Raw genomic sequence first — 19,206 nt, 5'->3', positions numbered from 1 at the left:
AATTCCAAACAATCTATTTTTTCAAAAAATTTTTATGAAAATTTTTAAATCTTATAAAGATTCACATACTTATAAATTTAAAAATATTGTTTATGATTTAAAAAAAATAGACTATGATTTTTAATTTTTTAAAATAATTTTCCAAGTTTTAAGATTTTTTGGGTTTTCATATTTTAATTATTTTTTTAGATTTTAATGAAATTTTTTAAAAAAATTTCTGATATTTTTTAAAAAATTAAGATTTTTTACTTTTAATTGACACATGGCAATGTATTATTGGATGATTAAACAATTTTTAGCGAAAAGTATATAGGTGAGTAATAGAGACAAATTAAAAATAATACATGTATCAAAATGATAATTTAATTATAGTACAAGAGCAAAAAAAAATATTATGCCAAAAAACTACATATAAGTTTGTTGCCAGAGAATTGAACATAATGTTTAATGTAATGTAACAAATTTTATGGTCAATGCCTATTTGGTTCTTTAATCATCAAATTTAGCTACAGTTGTTTGGATAGTAATGACACTATAACAAAATTGCCATATACCAATAGAATAATTCCGTCGGTGTAAGCCTCAAAATCCGTCGTTACATATCTTAAAGATTTATATCAATGGTCAAAAGGGATACCTCGACGAAAAGGTGATCGTAGCTATAGGGGCGTATCAGTAAAAACCTATAGGCGTAATATCTCTAATCCTATAATGACGGCTTGCCGTCAGTAAAGCGTTTTAGGATGCTACCATACCTTTATCGACAGTAATCTCTATCAGCACGTTACTATATGATATGGTGACGGATTGCCAGACAATTTCCGTCAATAAAGACATATTTGACCTTTTTTTATTTTGTCGTTGGTATAGGACTGAAATTCGTCAGCAAAATTTTTTAGTAATAATTAAAATTTTTTAAGCATTTTCATAATTATATTTAATTTATTAAAATAACTATTTTAAAATTATTAAATGAAAAATATAATTATAATCATTCATATAAATTAAGAGAAAAAGGGCGAATCACAAATCTAAGCCAAGTAAATTTGATGACGTCTTCATTATCCATACTCCATCAAACAGATGTGTACACCAAGTAACTAGTTAATTTCCTTACATCAAACACAATGCCACACATAAGTTTACTCATGAAAAACAAATTTACAAAATTATTATCCCTAAAAAACAACAATTATACACCACCTTACATGAAGTTTGCAAAACTTTGGAGCCTACTACCTATAGCTATGCATCCGATCATAGTCTTCCATGGAAGTACTTCCTTATTCCTTTCGTGTAACTCTTCTTGTAAGTTTCCGTTATGAATGTACTCAAACACCAAGGCCCCTTCCTCTTAAACATATTAAAAAGTTTTCAATTAATCTAGAAAAAAGGACTTGTCTTTTTACCTTTTTGAAGAGTGAAGCAAAAGACTCACGCAACGTACCTAAATCGTCGCAGTAACCAAGAAGCTTAACAATGTTGTCATGTTGGAGTCGGAGCAAAATATCTAGTTCTTGTTTAAACACTTGGATAAGTCGATCATCGCTGATGTGGACTTTAACTGCACCTTGTCTTGAATTAACAAACAAGTTAGCCAAATAGACAATGCTAAACCTTCCTCGACCAATCACAAGTGAGAAATCTTTAGTAACATCCTTAATCTCATCCCAGCTGAATTTCCTAACAAACCTTTCACCACCACCAACAATATATTTTCCCTTACTCTTGGTTTCTTTATGTTGAGCAATTGACGTGGGATTACTTCATCAGAGTTTCTTAAGGCATCTGAACAAGAACCCCATGACAAACAATAAGACTAGGACCAAGACAAGAGAAACAATGACGAGGATATCAAGTTGAGGGTGACAATGGGGTTGAGTTATTTCAAAACAGTTAAAACTGTCCTCATTTTCCTCTATTACTTTTCCCAAGAAACAAACAATAAGAAGAAGAAAAAAGAAAGAAAGAAAAAACTTACAAGCTTTAGTTTTATGTTGCAAATAAACCAAAAACAAAAAGTGTTTTTGGACTATTTCGAGCAATCTCTAACTTTAGTTAAAAAAAATGTCATATCAGCAATTCATTAGTGGAGTAATGAAATTTATAATGAAAATGACCAATTCGAGCAATTATTTTAATTAGAGTGACCAAATTAATAAAAAAATTTAAAATGATTAAAATAGAAACGTCACTATTTAAGAGTGACCTGCAGTATAATTTACCTTTAATAATATAGTTGGTGAGATGTGCTATGAATTACGCCTATAAAAGGCATGGATGAAAGAGATGATCCAAATCCATAAATGGAATAGTAGGAAGATATGTGTATGGATCACTGAAAATGAAATAGTGTTAGGAACAAGGGCAAATTCATAAATTTTCTTTAAAGGGGTCGAAATTAAATTATAAGTTTTACGATAGTAAAAATTGTAATTTCATCATTTTAATAATCTCTATCTTTATAATTTTTAAAAGATTAAATTAAATTTTTATTTTTTTTAGAGGTATTAAAGTGCAATTTTACCTTTATTAATATAAAATTGTAAAAATTTTAATGGAGCCTAAATAAAAAATTTTCTATTTAAGAGGGATTGGGACTGTTGCCAACCCTTGTAGCTACGCCCCTGCTTAGGAACAAGTACATCGATTCTGACCTACTTTCAGATCTAACCTATTTCTTTCAAATGTGTATATCATTGGAATTGAAATTTGTATTCAACCCCTCGGAATTTTAGAATATACTCATTTTAATTATCATACTTGTACGAAAGAGCCCAACATTATTATTTATTGTCAGTACCACTTTGTGTTAAGATCAAGTAATTTACTAATTTGCACGCTTTCGATTTCTCAAGCAATTTCTTCAGATTTGAATATTCATCACTGTCGTTGATAAACCATTGGTAGTTGGAATATTCTTTACTGGGAGAGCATGCAACCATCAACTTAAGATATTCATTTTTAAAATCTCAAACATCAATATTGATGTAGTAATATCTAACCATGCATTCTCAAAATGAAAAATAGATACCCCTCGTTAGGCTGACCTCGTCAGGTTTATGTCCCTAACTAAAAGAGATTAAGACTGATCATACTTCGCCAAGTAATATATTGGCTAAGCAACATATATCTTGCCACGACAAGATTATTGTGGCTCATCATTCACTCATCTGTATTAGTGTCAAATCAAATCATGCTCAAGAGCTTCCATCACTCTAGAACTTCCATAATCGTACGACCCTCAATCACTAGATGAATTATCCGCGATCTCTAACTTAACATCCTTGTCAACAAGACATCAGATGTTGATTAATAAAGAACAAACAAGCTGCAGGCTAGCTAACAATAGATTCAACACCATCCAATATATGTATATTCTAGACCAATTGTGACATGCAATGCCAAATTCAACAATAATGTTCCAAACAACATCGAATGATTCAACCTTAAAACCCTAGCTGAACTATATATAGTGACAGTAGGAAATGAACATGATATATATGATAATAATTGTTGATCCGTCATGGGGTCAAGGGGCTTCTTCATTTGATGACAGATAAGCTATATAATTCAATATATTGTAGTGAAACATAAGATCACATCACATGATGCACATGCAATGTCATGGCGATGATTTGGACCATCCAGAGAGAGAAACCAAATGCTATATGCTGCTGTCAGTGTCACCAAATTTGAGAGATCAGTAAATTTTGTATATATTAATTATTTCCTCTCCCTGGAAAGTTAAGTATGTGGCTCTCGATGGGTCTCAGGTTTTGAATTTGATTGATCAACAAGGCTTTTATAGTTTTGATATTATTAATATAATTATTTTTGTTTTGCACAAAAAAGAAGAAGAAGAAGAAGAAGAAGAAGAAGAAGAAGAAGAAGAAGAAGAAGAAGAAGAAGAACGTATACATATCTTCATTGTTAGTAAGTGCACAATGTAATGGTGGGACAATTACTGAATTTATTTCTTATTTCAACTAAGGACAGTAATTACAAAACAAAAAATCTTCCAAAATACAAAGAAGAAGATCGTTTGGAATATTGAACCATGAATTAACTACTTTTATATTGCACCATTTTACATGAATTGAAGCAAACCTACTGAATGCACTGCTTGTTTTATATTTGTGATCGTAGCCTTTTTCTTTTACCAATGAACTTTCGGATGGGTAGAAAGAGCATTTTAAAGCAGAAGACTCAAAACCCCTTATTATTTCGGGGCTGTAAGCTAATAGTTTTTAACTTCGGCCCTACCCAATAGGGACCAAAAAGCCATATACAAACCAATTTACTTTGTATGAATTCTGAAGGACCAGAAATGGTCATCTCATCTTTTTCTACATCTTCATATATCTAATGTTTATAAGCAATGTTTTCTTTGCATTTTTTTGCTTAACCCCCAAATTAGTATTTAAATTTTATTTTTTCTCTCATATTAGTATTTAAATTTTTTTTTGCCACAATAGATATTTAAATTATATTTTTTTCTCAAGTTGGTACCATTATTAAACAAACGTGTAAGTCTATTTTAAAAAAAAAAGAAGCTTAACCCACAACTTGGTACTTAAGTGATGCTTTTTTCTTATTTTGGTACCTAAACTATTTTTTCCTCAAGTCGATACCTCCGTTAGTTAAATCGCTAAGTCGTTTTAAAAAACAAACAGCTAATTAAAAATTGACATATGATAAAAAAAGAAAAAAAATTATTTTCTCTTTTATATATTTTCTTTCTTCAAAACTAGGCCAATGATTGAACCAGTTAGACCACCAGTTTCCAGTTCAATCAAATAAATCATTAAAAAATTCATAAAAATAAGGAATATTTAAAAAATAGAGAAAATTGGTTCAACTATTTTTTTAGCTTGGTGCAATCGATTCAATCCCTATCTCTGGACCAGTACCTCCACTTGTTCCCGGTCCAACTGGTCCGACCAGTCAATCCGATTATGAAAAAAACACTAGTTTTGGTCAATGAAATAACTCTTTTGATCTTATCACGTAGACCAAGTAGGCACGGAAACTTGAAAATAAGAGAATAATACATTTCAGTGCACCTGAATTTACATCCTCTTACATTATATATAACAACAATATCAATATTAACTGAACTAAAACTCAATCGACACCTTATAAATTACTTACTTTAACATTCATTACAACTATTAACTCTAGACAATTCACATTAAATTCCCTTTAAGAAATTTCTCTTCTTTCACTCTATTTTAGTTCTTGGTTCGTGATGAGTAGACATTGTGTCGCGGGGATAATGTTTCCACAAACCATCTGCACCATGGTGGGGAAACTATTTTCCTAAAGAAGCTTCCTCCTACAACCTTATTTCTTCTTCTTCTCCACCATTGTTTTACTTGTTTGCATTAACGCATCGCTAACCCCCATCATTTTAGACACTTTTCTCAATAAATGAAAGTGAATTTTTTCTACATTACCGATATAAAAAATGGTAAAAAGAATCACAATTTAAAACGATCAAAGAGCTATAATAATGTTGTCCCAAGAAAAGTAAAATAAAGTCCACCGTTTTCAATTTATTTTCTTTTTATTTCTACAGGTTATATTAACATGCATTTTTGTTTTTGTTTTTAGTTTCCTTAGTTTATACTGCCTTGCACTTTTGCATGCATTTTCTTGGAAACGCATGGTTGCAAACTTTGATGGCCTCAACTAAGAAATTCAATGGATCTTAAAGAAATGGGTATTGTATTTTTCACCTTCAACTTATCTATTTGTATTTAATTGGTTTTTAAATATTTTTTAAGAATTAATTTATATTGTATCTCACACTGTGGTACTTTTATAGTAGCACCATTAAATTTTGTTAGAAAGATACAATACCCATTTCTTTAAGATCTATTGAATTTCTTAGTTGAGGCCATCAAAGTTTGCAACCATTATTAAGAGTTTATTTTTTCCAACTAAATTATTTATTTATTTATTTTTGTATTGAATGTCTACTCTATTTATGTATTTTTTAAAAAATTCTTGGTGATAGTTTGTTAGGAGTGACAGCTACAAATCTTTAAAAAGATTAATTTTTATGAACCGTAATATGAATATGAATGATACTTTGATTATACCAAAAAATAAATTAAATTTATTTTTTTATATAAATGATAATAAAAATAATATGGATTAAAGTATTTTATTTACCCTATTGTATGAATATTAAATTCATTTCCTTATTTAAATAATTTTTTTATTAAAGTAAAGGAAGTTTAGCATCTCTTACTTTTACTTAGAACAATCTAATTTTGTTTATCCAACGTGAAAGAAAAGCTAAGAAATAAATGAAAAAATATATATTTTGTTAATTTTTAACATAAATTATTTTACAAAAAGTATATGATTAAAAAATTCATTATTATTTGATTTTAACCAAATAAAAGTACGCATAATACTATAAATATTATATTAAAATAATAAAGTATGCATAATACTATAATATTATATTAAAATAAATTTTGATTTAATGGTAAAATTTTTATTTTGATTTAATGGTAAAATTAGTGTATTAATAATGTAAATAACATGTGTTCAAATCTCATGCTCAAAATTTTTATTTATTTTTAAAAAAATTAAAGTACTATTAAATAATATAACTTATTTTAATTATAGAAGAAAATTTTCATAATTTCTTTAATCGAGTTGGTGTCCATTGACTCGTAATAACAATTCAATTAATGATTTAAATGATAGATAGATAATAAAGAATTTTATATTTCATATATAAAACTTTATAAATAATACAACTTTCTTGGTGATAAACAAGAGGGACATACCCGAAGCAAAACATCTAGGAAAAAACCTAGGAAAGGCAACAGGCAACACCGGCCGTGTCAGCAATTAACAGGTTAACAACGGCAGGCGGAGGTTCATTATAAACAATCAAACCGCTATCTAACGACAAACTTTCCTTACCAAGCCAGTCTGAAACGAAATTTTCCTCCCTTGGTGCGTATTTCAACCGCCATGACCCATCCCTGTTGAGCAACTCTCGTATACTTTCGATAATACAGAAAAACGGATGACAGTCACCAACTCCCTGGGGAATCATTCGCACCGTTGTCTCCGAGTCCGACTCAATCATCACAGCCTTAATACCAATACTCCACACTACAGAACTGCCATAGAAAATACCCCCAAACTCAGCAAAGGCAATATTACAGTTCCCCAAATTAAACCCAACCACCCAGGCGCCAAGACTGTTATAATTATAATTATGTTATATATTATATTTGAGCTATTATAGTAAATTTATTGATTATTAAGAAAAAAATATATTCTTTTTATAGTTTGTACAAATGATTTAATAGTGAATATTTTTTTTATTTGCACTATATTTGAATGATCAAAATAATTTTTATATATTAATTATGTGATTTAGTTATTATTTTGAATAGTGTTGCTTATATGAAGTGAAATTATATTTTCTTTTTGATATTTTTCATGTTCGTTTTATGGTTAATATTTAGAGTTCGTAATTATCTCTCTTAATAATGTGGTCTCAAAGGTTCAAATTTGCATCTCCCTCTAAAAATATAACCTTCCTTACTATTGTGCTCAATACTTGCTAGTTGGAAATAAAGTTATATTGTCTATTAAATATGATAAAAATGTTTTAATTATGATTTGAAAATTTCTTATTATTATAATATTTAAATTGTTAAATAAATTAATATATTTTAATAATGTTTAAAAATTCAGATAAGGAATATTACTTTATTCTGATTATGATAATTAAAAAAATATTTTTAAAAATTAATAAAAAATTATATAAAGGTCGGTTGAGATAGTAACAGCATAAAAAAAATTAATGGGACGGAATATATATATATTTCTCTTGGAACTCAATTCATGTACAGACACTGTCACAAGATCCAACCGTTGATTGCAAATTAGATAGAGATGAGTTATGGAGACGTCGGTTTCCTTGCAGAAAGAAGCAATGCGATATTGGGTTACAATCAGTCAATGTTTGGGTGTCGTAGCTTAGGTAACCCAGGCGGTAGTTTGTCGTCCTCCCATGTTGAGCTTATCTTCTCTGATGCTGATGTTTATATGGAGTGGCATGACATGGCAGGGCACGTAGTTTTTGATTGGTGGCTCTTGATTTCCAATTTACCTCATCAGATTCAGAGGCAGTAGCAAAAACAAAAATAATGGGTCCCTATGCCATTATGGAGGCATGATTTCTTCACTGCTACTGCCCACCCTTTCATATGCTATGAAATGTTCAATCTGGAGATGGTACACCTTCCAATTACAATCTTGATATTAATCAAAACACCAGTTTTGGAAAATAATTTAACAAAGGGGAGGATTTTGCTAGAACCTGGGGAAAAAAACAAAAAAGAAACAGGAAAAGGAGTTAGAGCTCGCAAAACTTGGTTGATTATAAACCAGATGTACTGTATTATTTATGACAACCTGTCGTATGTGTGCAGATATGATGCAGACACAAAACCAACTAGACAAAACAACACCTACCATCTCTCTAGTATTGATTGGATGGTGAAGCTTTAAAAACCACCTTTGCTCCTTGGACAATCAACATATACATATATTTACAGTCACAATAGATTTAACCCTAAACAACTCTACATGACATATGCTTATAACTGCCACTGAAAACAAACATCTACATACTTTGAGGAGTTAATATATAATTTAAAACATTATTTATTATAATTATTTTAATCAGAAATAAATAAATAAATAACCCCTAAAATTACAAATATGATAATTTATATTAATACAAACATTCTGAAGGATTATTAACAAAACATTAATAGTAAAAACCTTAATAATTATATGCAAATGCAAAAGCTAAACGATATTTTAAATAATGTTTATGTATTTCTAATATATGATTAGTTTAGGATATCCCATATAATTATCGTATAAATATTTAGTTATAGAATTTATTAAAAATTGCTAAAAGATTTAAATTAGTTTATAACATTAATAATAATATTTATTCAAAACTATAAATTGATTTATAATATTTTCTAAACCCGTGGAGAAAGGAATAACTTTTACTAGAAAATAATTATAAACTTTGAAACATACTTACATAAAATATATCTTGATTTTATTTGCATTTCTATTAAAAAAACTGTATACATTGACATCGTATTTTATTAAATGATATTCTTGGAACACACTTTTAAAATTTGTTAATAGAATGATGTTTCATAACCCTCCTCGAAAAAGACAAAGACAGCTACTATCATATAGGCATTGTAAAAATAAGAAAGCTGATGAGCTGATCTCTCGACAAAATTTCCGTCAGTGACAGTAGAGAAGAAAAAGAGCAGAAATTTATTTCAACTTGCCATGTAATATATATATCATATAAAATTCTTTGAAATAGAGGATGTTTATATAATAAAAGATTACCACTACAGGCAACATGGCCAACTTTATGCCATTAAAGATTACAGTAAAGGGTAAGCAGTAAGTTGCTGAAAAAGAAAAAGTAAAAAGAAGGAAAGAAAGTAAACCTTTTTCAGGGCTATGAAATGGAATGGAGAGAGTGCTACCCGCGGCTAACAAAGTTCGCAGAGAGTTGCAGACTGTTGCAGAGTCCTTGCCCATTAAATGGCAATGGCTTGGCATGCATGCAGTTCAATTGGCTTTCCCTTTTTTCTCCCTTTACATGTTGGATAATGGATACATGACATGGATACATGAGATTATTATTGTTTTATTATTACTTAAAGTAAAAAACCAGCACAGTTTTCAAGATGCCATTTACGTTTTGTTGAAGTGGAGGCCAAAGATATTCTGTTTTCTGTTTCGATTTTCCCTCGTGTTTTACTACTTTCAAACTTTTATCTGGATCCTTTCCGTTGATGTATTTAATATCATAGTAAAAGTAGTATACTAAAAGGTGAATTATATTTGCTTATTGGTATGATATTGTTATAATGTAGAAGGATATGAGTATGAATAGTTGTACGTAATAATCTATTTTCAGTGAAATCGGAATAGTGATTTCGGGACTATAAATCCGAGCAAGAAAGAAATTTTATTTTAAAATTATTGCATGGTTTGTATTATGATAAGAATGTTATATGAAAATTCTGATAAGAAAATTTTACTGAATATTTGTTTAATTATGGAAAGGAGTAAATTGTATAAAATACAAAAATTGAGTTCTAGTAGCTATAAGTACCAAATAGCTATGGAATTCAAAACTTGAGATCTTATCTGGTAATTAGACTATTAGAGAAAATTTAGTAGATATTTTTTATTATTCATCCATCGAAAAATTAGAAAAGGGTAAGTACTAAATTAGAAACTAAAATAATTAAAAGATGATAATAGAAAAATATCATCATTTTATATCATCTTCCCCAAATTAAGACATGGAAACCTTAGGAAAGAGAAAAGTGCTCAAGCAAGCTTAATTGATTCAATTGGGTACGCACTCTTATCTCATTTTTAATAATTTTTATATTTATATCTTAATCTATCTATTTTGGGGATTAATTTGTAAAGAAATCAAAGTATAGAAATTTTTTCATGGATAAACATGCTGAAAATTTGAAATTTATGGTAAAAAATGAAAGGTTGTTAGTAGATAAACTACTTTTACAAAGAGAATTTTGATAAAATTATGATTTAGGTACTAAATTGAAAAGTGGTAAAACCCATGGAAAAATTGTAATTTTTGTGAAATTCATGGGTTATTATTGTAACATATAAAATTTGGACTTGAAATAAAGATTAAATTGTATGAATTTCATTTTCCGAGCTTAGGGACGAAATCGTCATTTATGAAAAGTATAGGGGCAAAATAATAATTTTGTCTAGGAAGTGAATTGAGTTCAATTGATTATAAAATAGATTAAATTAATGTTAAATTAATTTATTTAGATCCAGAAAACTCAAATACAAAGTTAGAATGAGAAAAAGAAAAAGTGTCGGATTAGTAGATTTCTGTATACGAACAAGTAACGAAGTAAGTTTGTGTAACTAAATTGTGTTTATTTTTATGCTTGAATTAAGTGTGGTATGTGTTTATATGAATTATATAAATGTCATAAATTTATGAAATAATCACATGCCCGTTAATGTTCAGAATGATAAGTTCCGTTTGAATAATGAAATTTAATAGATAGATGATTTCTCGTATTAAATGTAGTCCTGCATATGTTGCAGACAAAATGATACGGGGTTGCGCGCGGACCAAGATCGAGTTGCCAAGTCACGAGAAACTCCTACGAAAACCCTAAACAATTAGATCTGAAACGAAACAGAAAATTAAAAGATTAGATTTTTGAATTTTCAGATTTGAAATAAAATCCCCAAATCAGCAAAGAATCAAATTGAGAATAGAAATAAGTGTTAGGGTTCTTGAAACCCTCAAGGAGATTGTGATTCTGCCCAATTGAACACCAAGATAGTTTTTCCCAAATTTCGACAATCTAATTTCACCCAAAAAGAGCATGGAAAAACCCTAGAAATTGGGGATTTTTGGGCTGATTCCTTAAGATAGAAAAAGGCTGAAAACACAATAAGAACAGAAAATAGATTAGATAATGATTCAGCACAAGTAGAAATAAAGAAAGAATTGACAGTAAGAAATTAAAAGATAAGTCCTAAGAAGCCTTGAAATCTCGAAAGATCTCACAACTCCCTTCAAACAGCTCTAATCTCCCCTCCAAAGAATATCAATGGCAAGAAGAAGGTTGAAGATGGCTCCCACAATCACAAGATTGTTAAAACAACTTCTAAAGAAAACTCAAGAGAAAAATCTTGGAGAAAACTCAAAGAAAATTCTGCTCTCAACAAATCTGAAATTTTAATAATAATGATAAGTGTTTAACAAGGTGGACAGCCATGCCTTTAAATAGACCTTATAACTAGTCCTAATCTAATTAGAAAACTAAAATAAAAAAACTCCTAATTATTTTAATATGGAAATTCGGTCAAAGGTCATTTTATCTGGGACTCTTGGACTGAATATTGACATAAAAATTTAAACTAAGTAAATAAATAAATAAAAATAAAAATAAAACTTTACAACTTGGGCCACATTGACAATTTGGCCTGATTTTCAACTAAGTATGGATGGATTTCTTGATTGGGCTGGGAATTTGCTTATTGGGCCTCGCCTTCAAGAATTTGGGCTTTTGTGACTCGTATCATTCCCCCCTTCCTCAAAAAGATTCGTCCTCGAATCTGAAAAATCAAATGAACTCGACTTTCCTCTATCGAACGGGACTAATGGCAATTGAGTCCACTGAAAAGAATAGCCATGAGATAGTAAATAGCAACGGAAATAAGCTTGTAGTCCAATCATAAGCATAATAGAACAGGTATAACGCATGTGAATGGACAGATTCAGATTACCATGCAAACAATCTAATTTACTCACCACTGCCTCGTCAAATATTTGAAACAAAGATGGACATGTTTTAAGGCATTCAGTCGTCTCACATTGTTCCCACAAACCATGAATAAATTGCGAGTAATAAATCAAATGGTAAACATAATCGTCACAAGTAGGTATTTGAAAAGATTCACATGGTTCACAGAGTTGCATAATCATACCATGCATTAATCGACGGTCTATAGATTCACTCACACATGTATTATCAAAAACAAGAATCTTTTTATCAACCATCAAAACAGATAGATCATCAATAAATAAAATAGGACAGTCAAGCACGTTTCGATCTAAGTGTTCATCAACACGATCTTTATCACTATCCGAGGAGTACAAAAGTGTTTCAAAGGTTTCAAGCATCTTACCTCGATAAGTAGAAGAATAAGGGTCGATTTTACCTTTTTCATTTAAAACAAACCTTCGCTCATCGGGGGCATAGTGTAGTCGAATCTCCTTTGTTGAGTTAACCTTTGTCAAATGGAACTCAAACTTCATGTACAACCACATAAACTGTTTAAGGCACGAATATAAATTGAAAACAAATTTGGAAAATTTCGTTACCTTATTCTCCAAAACAGATTTGGACAAATTCGAGGATTTTACACAAGGTAAATCAAGAGAATAACAAATCACGCTTCTTTTCGTAATGACTTTATCAACCACAATCGAAGAGTAACAATTAATTGGATCAAAATGAGGGGATCTTTTAAGAACTAAGTCACCAAAAGTTTTATCAATAATTTTCAAATCTGCACTGGACTCGGTTTCTAAAATTTCCTTACCGCGCTTACCTTCGGGATCATATAGTGTGATTTCATCTTTGCCTAAGTTGATCGTATGAAAGCGTCTTTCATTTGAGAGGTATTGAAGTTGAAAGTTATCTTTCGATCTTTCAGGAACCTGAAAAGTAGCAACACAAGAAAAATTCATATCTTGGTTAGTGGAAACATTCATCACTAGCCTTTCCTCGTCTTTTTCTTTTGTTTCTTTTTCTAACTCATTTTCTCTTCTTTCTTCAACTTCTTTTTCAAATTTCTTTTCTGTTTCACATTCCTTTTCACTCTCAATCTCTTTTTGCTCTTTTTCATTCTCTTTTTCTTTTTCCTCACTTGTTTTAACAGAATTTCTCAGTTTGATTTGGTCCTCATGGACTTGTTCCGGAGTGAGCGGCACTAAGGTAAGTTTCTTTCCTTGATGCTTGAAAGAATACCTATTGGTACGACCATCGTGAGTGACTTTTCGATCCAGTTGCCATGGTTCTCCTAGCAATAAATGGCAGGCTTGAATAGGTACTACGTCGCACACGACTTCGTCTTGATATTTACCGATAGAAAAGGCGATGCGCACTTGTTGAGTGACCTTAAATTGGCTTTCGTTGCTAAGCCCTTGTAGTTGATAAGGTCGTGGATGCTTGGTAGTGGTTAAGCAAAGCTTTTCCACCATCGTCGTGCTGGCTACGTTCGAGCAACTTTCACCATCAATAATAACTTTACAAAGCTTACCTTGTACATGGCAGCGAGTATGAAAGAGATGTTCTCGTTGCTGCTCGCTCTTTGGTTTTGCCAAAGAGGGTTGTCCACGATCATGAAGATCATAATCAGTTCTAGGGGCACGTCGAGGAGCGCGCCTATGAGCAGGAGGCTGGTTATCCACATCGTCTTTAATTTGATCTCGATATTGAGGCTCTTGATTCAACCGCACCTCATTGATAGTAGCAGTCAACGCTCGAAGTGCAGCAGCCTGTTCGTCCAACTGTTGTTGGAATTTTTTAAATATGTCACTAGTATTATCACCTGTAGACATTTTTTTTTAAAACCTGCAAAACACTCAACACTCAAAAATAAAAGTTATTAAACCTCACCGTTAATCACTCAAAAAGAAAAAATCAAATTCTCAATGAGGTCGAATTCAATCTTGTGAGTTCTTTATCAGAGTTTATATCAATCAATTAGAGAGTGTGAACCAAACTACCAAAGAATCCTAATTTGCACTAGGATGCCAAAAACTGACGAGACACCAATTGATTCGTGTTGCACCGAGGAAGAAGTTGTGAACACGTTTAAATCCTACTAACACAAGAAACAAGAAGGTGTTAGATAACGTAAAGGAAGAATAAAGGGAAACAAATGAAAACCTACAGCTAAGAATCAATAAAAATTGCTGAAAACAGAAAACCCGAAAAACTGTGGAGTAACTTGACAACTTCGTTCGAGGTGTTCCCAATCTCAAAAAATCACAAAATTAAATCTCGAATGTCCTTAAATATTTAATTTTTGATCTGGAAAGTTTGGGCACCAAACTCAACCCGCTGAATTTTTTTTAAATTTTTATTGGATTTCGTCTTTTTTCAATTTTTTTGACTTTTTTGACTGATTTTTTTGCAGGAATAAATTTTTTATATTCAATCACAGTGCCACAAATATGTATGTAAAATTTCAGATCAATTTGACAACGTTTACCCACTCAAATAAAATTTTTTTGAAAGATTTTTCTGGGTAAAACTACTGTTTTGCTTTAAAATATTGAGATCAGTTTAAAAACCAACCAAGAACACCCAAAACGCCCAAAATCTGATACCAAATGATACGGGGTTGCGCGCGGACCAAGATCGAGTTGCCAAGTCACGAGAAACTCCTACGAAAACCCTAAACAATTAGATCTGAAACGAAACAGAAAATTAAAAGATTAGATTTTTGAATTTTCAGATCTGAAATAAAATCCCCAAATCAGCAAAGAATCAAATTGAGAATAGAAATAAGTGTTAGGGTTCTTGAAACCCTCAAGGAGATTGTGATTCTGCCCAATTGAACACCAAGATAGTTTTTCCCAAATTTCGACAATCTAATTTCACCCAAAAAGAGCATGGAAAAACCCTAGAAATTGGGGATTTTTGGGCTGATTCCTTAAGATAGAAAAAGGCTGAAAACACAATAAGAACAGAAAATAGATTAGATAATGATTCAGCACAAGTAGAAATAAAGAAAGAATTGACAGTAAGAAATTAAAAGATAAGTCCTAAGAAGCCTTGAAATCTCGAAAGATCTCACAACTCCCTTCAAACAGCTCTAATCTCCCCTCCAAAGAATATCAATGGCAAGAAGAAGGTTGAAGATGGCTCCCACAATCACAAGATTGTTAAAACAACTTCTAAAGAAAACTCAAGAGAAAAATTTTGGAGAAAACTCAAAGAAAATTCTGCTCTCAACAAATCTGAAATTTTAATAATAATGATAAGTGTTTAACAAGGTGGACAGCCATGCCTTTAAATAGGCCTTATAACTAGTCCTAATCTAATTAGAAAACTAAAATAAAAAAACTCCTAATTATTTTAATATGGAAATTCGGTCAAAGGTCATTTTATCTGGGACTCTTGGACTGAATATTGACATAAAAATTTAAACTAAGTAAATAAATAAATAAAAATAAAAATAAAACTTTACAACTTGGGCCACTTTGACAATTTGGCCTGATTTTCAACTAAGTATGGATGGATTTCTTGATTGGGCTGGGAATTTGCTTATTGGGCCTCGCCTTCAAGAATTTGGGCTTTTGTGACTCGTATCACAAAATATAGCTCAGATGAGCAATCCTATTATAAGCCCTCTCGAGCATCCTGTTCTATAGTTCCTACGAGCTTCCTGATCGGTAGTGATTCTTCATGTGTTGCGTACTACCGCAACTCTTTGTGAGCATCATGTTACATGATTCGATCGGTTGTGATCTAGCATTTATTGCGGACACAAACGCAGCTCTTTATGAGCATCCTGATATAGGCTCTTATGAGCTTCCTGACATGGCTCGCTTAAACTCCCTGTTACATGGCTATGCGGTACTCCTTGATAATAACTCTTCGGAGTTACCTGTTAAGCTCTATGAGCTCCCTGATTAAAACTCTTATGAGTTTCCTATTTAACCTGGATAAGCATTCTGTTATTTGGCTCATCTGAGCATACTGATATGTGGCTTGAGAGTGTGCTCCCTAATTAAGTGCCCTAATGGGTACTCTTGATCATGAGTTGACGATTTACAGTTTTGTACACCATATGTGTACTACATGAGTATCCATCGATATTTCAGTAATTCAACGGATAAAATTCTTGACATGAGAAATTATGAGATTAAATGAATTATGTTTGGAATGCTTCTGAAATACCTGAAAGTTTGTAGCATGATGAGCTCATCTATGTTTATTTGAGGTACATGTGAAATATGTGACTAACTTGCTTATAGGCAAACTTGCTAATTTATTAGAAAGCATGTTATTGTTATTGTAACAACCCAAAATCCGTGGGCACCAGAAAAGTGTGTTATCGGGCATCCGTCTTAGTGAAATAAGTTCGAAAATAATTATTAAAAATATTTATGAGTCTAGTAGTGTGTTTAATTAGGTTTTAATTAAGTAAATTTAGCTTAATTTAGAGTAATTAGTAAAAAGGATTAAATTGAATAAGAGTAAAAGTTTAATTCTAGATTAAAGAAAAATTAGAAGGACTTAAGAGGAAATTAAACCATTTCCTATAGCTGAGGCGGTTTAACGTGGAAAATATCAAAGATTTTATTGATTAAAAAATATATATTTATTTAATAATTAAGTATATTATATTATATTATATTATTATTATATATAAAAGAAACAAATAAGTTAAAAGAAACAGAATGAAAGCAAACGAAACAGAGAAGAACAGGGGAGAAAGAAAGGAAAGAAGAAAGAAAAGGGGAAATAAGGTTTATGAAGCTTGGAGTTAATTGGTAAGCTCAATCAAGTCCTTTTCTCATAATTTTGATATTTTAGAAGTCTTAAAACAAGTTTTTGATGAAATTAAGTTGTTAGTTTGGAAGTTCTTAGGTTTTTAAACAAAGTTCATGTTGAATAAAATGATGAAATAGGGGTTTAATTGAACGAAATTCAAGTTAGAATAGATATAAGGATTGAATTGCAAAGTAAGCTATAAGTTTTGTGTTTTAGGGACTAGATTGAGGAAAATTCGGAATTAAGAAAATATGTTGAAAATTTAATAGTTAAATTTGAGTTTAAATGAAATTTGAATAGGAATAAGGTGTGAATTGGTGTTATAAATTTGGTTATTAACATTTTTCATCAAAACAGTTTTGGGAAGTAGCAATGGTCTGAATTTGAAAATTCACTAAAAATTTTATAAATTGAACTAGAGGATGAACAAAATATGGAATTAAAGCTTATTGAGTCTAATTTCTTATAGTAGAAACAGTGTAAGCAATTAATTGATGAATTGATGAATCAAGAGATATTTGAAATTTTGTAATACTGGTTCGGGGTGATTTCGAGATGCCCTGTTTTAACTTTGGAAAATCATTAAAAATTGTACAAAAATTATTATGGAGTGTAATTTATATATGTGAACTCCTTAATGAATCTAGTTTCAAAATAAATAAACAAGAACCTTATTCGAGTTCTGTACAATGAGATAATTTAGTTTTAGTAAAGAGAGGTCAGAACTGTCAAATGAAATAATAGGGGAGTATTTAACGAATAAACTGTATTAAATGGCTAGACCAAAAATTCTGGAAATTTTAATTAGAAGATATATGAGTCTAGTTTCGTAGCTCAAGATATAAAAAATTTAGTAACAATGATTCAAGTAGACAGCTTAATGGTGAAATTATATATATACATTAAAAATGGTTAAATTTGCATGTTTAGGCTCATGAATTAAATTGAATCATGTTTTATTGATGATTATAAATTATTATTTTCGTAGCCAACAAAGAACCTGAAGCATCAGCATCGAAAGGAAAGGAGAAAGTCATCGAGTACTAAAACGGGAGAATTACGGTGTGTATTACTATAATTCGAATTTTAATTATTATTGATTGCTGAATTTTTTTTATTGTTATGTATGGTAAGTAAGACTTGAGGTAAGTATGTGAAATTGATATGAATATTGAGTGAAAATGAAAGTGATGCAAATTGAATCAAATTGAATTGAATAAGTGAATTATGGAAGATGTAATTATTTGAAAAGCGTATTGATTGAAAAATGATTGGTGATTTGAATTGTGAATTGAAAGTGATATAGGATTGAGAAAGTGAATTGAATACCCTATTAACTAGTCGGGCTGAGTCGGATATAGTTGGCATGCCATAGGATTGGAAGTGTTCAGGGATACTTCGACCTCGAGTCGATGAGACACTGGGTGTCACTATATTTCTTCGGATAGATTCGATGAGGTACTGGGTACCAACTTTACTTTGGCTAGGCCGATGAGACACTGGGTGACAACTATTACTTCGAACTATCCGATGAGGCACTGGGTGCCATATTGGTGTGTTTGGTTGGATCCGTGTATCCGCCAAAGTCCGAGTTACGTTAATAGGGTGAAAAAATTGAAATGTGAATTTGAGGCATTGAAACGAGAAAAATAAATTGAATTACGAATTGAAATTGGAATTGTGATAATAAGAGAAAAGTATGAAATGTATAGTCATAAGTGATATAAATTTAAGTTTGAGAAACTACATTGATTTATGAATTAGTACATATGACATTAATTGTTAGGTATTTTAATATTTATGTTTTTACTATTGTTGATATAATTTGAATTATGGTAATATCACTGAGTATATCCATACTCAGCGTACGGTTGTTTCCGTGCGCAGGTTAGTAGAAGTCAAGTGTCCCGGTTCAGCATCCAGAAGATTCCCGACTCCAACACAAATTTGGTGATGTATATTTTTCTTTTGGGTAAAGGTGGTATGTACATAGGTGTTATATAGTCACTTGAATATGCATATTACTTTG

The 19,206-nt window shown here is 30.8% G+C and overlaps 1 long non-coding RNA gene across 1 annotated transcript; it reads right to left on the bottom strand.

Moving 5' to 3' along the window:
* Positions 1-7,846: 7,846 nt before the first annotated feature.
* LOC121232011 (uncharacterized) lies at positions 7,847-9,851 on the bottom strand. The gene is made up of 2 exons (XR_005930234.1): positions 9,534-9,851; positions 7,847-8,362 (listed from the first exon to the last, which is right to left on the bottom strand). It is a non-coding gene; the product is annotated as an uncharacterized lncRNA (long non-coding RNA).
* Between the last annotated feature and the right edge of the window lie 9,355 nt (positions 9,852-19,206).

Source organism: Gossypium hirsutum, chromosome A07, assembly GCF_007990345.1.
Source record: "Gossypium hirsutum isolate 1008001.06 chromosome A07, Gossypium_hirsutum_v2.1, whole genome shotgun sequence".
Taxonomy (NCBI): Eukaryota; Viridiplantae; Streptophyta; class Magnoliopsida; order Malvales; family Malvaceae; genus Gossypium; species Gossypium hirsutum.
This window is presented reverse-complemented; position numbering and strand designations above follow the sequence as displayed.